This window comes from Nelumbo lutea, chromosome 3 (assembly GCF_056320005.1).
Source record: "Nelumbo lutea isolate HS-2025 chromosome 3, American lotus-T2T, whole genome shotgun sequence".
In the NCBI taxonomy this organism is placed as follows: Eukaryota; Viridiplantae; Streptophyta; class Magnoliopsida; order Proteales; family Nelumbonaceae; genus Nelumbo; species Nelumbo lutea.
The window spans coordinates 58,028,997-58,033,143 of record NC_142686.1 but is presented as its reverse complement, the minus strand read 5'-3'; the positions used below and the strand labels follow the sequence as shown (position 1 = coordinate 58,033,143).

General features: G+C 39.6%; 1 pseudogene; it reads left to right on the top strand.

Moving 5' to 3' along the window:
• Positions 1-2,986: 2,986 nt before the first annotated feature.
• LOC148865152 (uncharacterized) lies at positions 2,987-3,721 on the top strand (annotated as a pseudogene).
• Positions 3,722-4,147: the final 426 nt, after the last annotated feature.

The following is a 4,147-nucleotide window of genomic DNA, read 5'->3' as shown; positions in this document are numbered from 1 at the left end:
GGGGAAAGCCTAAGTGTGGGACTAGTCCGGCTAGGACAGGTGATGGGGGCTAAGTCTATGTAAGTTGTGGTCATGGACTGAGTTTGGGTATAGCACTAGGTATGGGACTATTTTGAAGTGGTTTGTGTTGGGGTTGGGCATAAGGTTAGGGTAATGGGGTTGTGACAGGGTTTGGAATAAGGCTAGGTTGGTCTGTGTAGGGTTTGGGTTGTGTACATGGTCAAGGTTAGGGATTGAGTATGGGGCAAGTGTTGTGTACAAGGTATGGGACTAGAGTCGGTTCTATGTATAGTGTTTTGGGTTAGAACTAGTGTTCTATACATGGTTTGGTGATTGCGATAGGCTCTAGGACAAGGGTTGGGCTGGTCTAAACATAGTATGGGTTGTGTACAATGTCAGATTTTGAGTCTAGGTATGGGTATGGGGCTGGTTTGAAGTGGTTGGATTGGGGCTGGGCATAGGGTTAGGGTCATGGGGCTATGACAAGGTCTGAACAAGGTATTGATTGTGTACAAGGTTAGGGTTTGAGTCTAGGTATGGGGCTAGGACTGGGGTTGGGATCTGGTTCTGGGGCTGGGTATGGGACTATACTCAATGCTTGATTAAGTACTTAAATATTGGATTTTTTTTTGCAAATGTCAATTATATTCATTGTCAAACCTCTTGTGTAGGACAATGTTATAAATGGTTTTGGAGAATTCCATGTGTAGAGAGCATGAGCTTAGGGAGTAAGGCATGTGTAGGGAACAATATTTGTTGATGGAGTAGGAGTTGAGAGATCAAGATATGAACTTGCATAAGCTACTACCAAAGCTAAAACTAGAATAACAAGAAAGATGAAAGAAAGATAACCTGCATTAAGAGCTAGTGAAAATGGGAAGAGACACAAAGCACTTGTCTCTACGTACAACTTTTTAATGGCTTAGACTTCTCTCCTCAATTCGTAACAAAGCCATCCACCATTCCACATCGGATCTCCAAGGAATGATTGTACACTTGATTTTCAATTCTTCAATTTCCTTAGTCAATGACCTCGGCTTCCAAACAAGTTCCAAAATCACAATCAATTTCCTTGTGTGAGAACTTCTTAGTATGGTGCCAATTAAAGAAATCACACCCATTCTCCTATTTTCAGAATCCAATTCATATCAACTACAAGAAATCAAATATACATCAACTAACCAAAAAATAAAAAGAATAATTTGTTAAAAACTGAACTTTGTATTGTGGAGACCCATAGAATCTCATTCTAGGATTTTCCTCTATCCAACCTACCAATCTAGGAGCTTTCAATAGAATACAGGTGGCCCTTCATAATCAAAACTCGAGATTGATGACTCGAAATCGATGGGGAAGGCCCTTCCATTTCTTCCTCCATTGTGTAGTTCAACTCTCTAGTAAAGTATTGGATTTAAGGTTCTTCCATTGGAGTGGGGGATGAAGAAGATGATTGAAGGGGTTTTATTTCTTTTGTTTTCATTTTGGGGGCTGGGGTGGTGACATGTATTAAGAGCTATCAATTGAATTTGCTGATTCAACGCACCAACTCAACATTTATTTTATATAGGGTAAATTTCTTAAACTATCCTTATGGTTTAATTAATTGATTAATTGATTAAGTGTACCCTTACTGTTTGAAAATTGACTAATGCTATCCTTATTGTTTCTAACAATTGACTAATACTTTCCTTATCGTTAGCGTCCATTAACAGAGACAAAAAAAGACTATTTTACCCTTAAATAAAACATTCACTGTCCATTACTTCTAATCACGTACAGCAGCCCAAATTCAAGCGCTTAAAGGTCTATAATTCTCTTTGTTGATTTTTTTTTCGTTTATTCTCTTATTTCTGCTGAATTATCAATTCTACTATGTAATTGAGAGCTCCTTTTGGTTCAATTACAAGCATTTAATAGCATCTCTGAAAAGCTCATGAACGGCAGCCATGAAATGAGGCAAAGGATCAAATAAAAATACATAAGTTGATGATTCCATGAAACATCAAAAGAAGAGTATTATTATGGACAACAAATCAGGTTGAAAATCCTAACTGAAAAATAGAGGAAAACCACAACTTCTCTAGGTGGTGGGCTCCGAAGACTACAAAGAAGCCAATTCGACAACTTTTAGACTCTCTCCGAGATGGGTATGAAATAGTTCTAGGCGAGAGCTCCTCAACAAGTGTGATGTCCAACTTAGAAATTTTGACAAGTTGAAGAGGGCAAGGGTGGCTGACCAGAAACAAGGGGCGAAATGGAGGAAACTAAAAAGAAAAGAGTCTTCATATGAAAAATTGGAGAAGAGAACAAGGGGCGAAATGGACAAACTCCATAAATCCAAATCACCAGATGTAGAGGTCGGGTGAAGAAACAATGGCGCCTCTCTTGTTCTTTTCTCCGGAACCGCCACAACTGCAAAGGTTTATCCTGTGGCGATGGTTCCTAGGAACTGAATTCCGTCTTTGTTTTTCCAGGAAGAGAGAGAGCGCTCTAAATTCTCCACTAAAAACTTTCCGACTAATCTCACGAAGCAAGAGGGTTCGGAGTTGGGTTTTATTTTGAAATTCTTTTTAAACCCAGACGATGCCCGTGCCGGTGCCAGAGAAGCTGTTCCGAACCAGCAAACCAGCCGTTATGTGGATGCTCGTTTCAAACCTCCTAACACGCTGGCCGTCCATTTCCAACCGCGAGTAATAGATGCCAATGCCAGAGATGTTAGTGTCGGTGCATCAGAGCCGGTGCCAGAGGGGACAATAAGATATTCCATCACAGCAGTGCCGGTATTGGAAGTTATAATAAGGGTAAATTGGGTATTTTTGAAAGTTTTAAGAATTACGTGATACACATTTGAATGGTTTATAACTGAACATTAGCAGTAAAGAAAGTGTTAGTCAATTATTGAAAATAGTCAATTTAATTAATAAGGATAGTTTAAGAAATTTACCTTTATTTTAATGGTTATTTAAGGAAACCATCAATACTTTCTTTACTGCTAATGTTCTAACTTAATTTGAGGTTTAAAATGACCATCTTAATTTCTTTAGGGTCAGAAGTGGATTTTTCGCAAAGCACGAGTGTTGTCAGAGCAAAATATCCAAAAAATAAAGCATCATCGAAGAAGTTGATGCTAGTTGCTAATAGAAGTCATGAGTGGGTCGGTGCATTCCAATGGGTTCTTTCTCATGCCGTGCTAAAACACAATTAGCCGATCCTCATCCACGTGGAACAGCCAGTGTCTTCAAAATCGGACTGGATCAGATGGTCGGACCGGAAAATTTGGGAACTAATCACCTGATTAGTTTTGTTTTACCCTGAAACCGTTAATTTGATCGATGAACTGTTAATCCGGGTGGTCAAATTTTTTACTATAATGATTTTTGGTCGTTTTTTGTTATTTAATTTTTTTTATCAAAGTAAATCGATTATTCAGACCAAATGGTTAGACCGTTCAACCCGAGAATCGATCCCAGAACGAATCCCTGTCTGATCCGGTTTTAAAAACCTTGGAAATAACCACCGTCAATACACTTACAACCTTTCTATAGAAGACCCCGTCACAGGCTGGCAGTCTGGCACCAGCACATCCAATGCAGAAGGTGGGAAAGACCTTGAGTTTCTTCAAGAGATGAAGAATGCATGCAAGGCTGCTCAGCCCAAAGTACGAGTGCACTTAGAGAGGGTGTAAATGGAAGGCAGAAACAAGGCCGCTACCATTCCTTGATAAAGCAGGGCGCTCAACATTGACATTCTTGTCATTGGCCAGCCTGGTAGCCTTTGCTCCATTCTTAGGGTGAGCTTACACACCACACCTCTTTAAACCAATTGTTTCAAACCCGGATGGTCAACCAGTTACCCTATTAACCGGGGTTCTGGGTTCCTGGTCTGGTTTTCTTTATAGTTGTTTAACTGGTTAACCCACTGGTTGAACCGCTAAGACAATCCAACGATGTGCTATCTTTTGGACACCCACCCACCACGACATAGCATTGATATTTTGTTTTTATTTTGAAAATTTTCAAATTATCACACCCACAACATAACAGCGATAAAAAAGGGCGGAGCACTTTGATTCTTCGTCTTCTTCATATATTACTGGTATTTCTTCAATTGTTTCTTCTTGTTGTTCTTTGAAGAGAAAAAAGGCCAC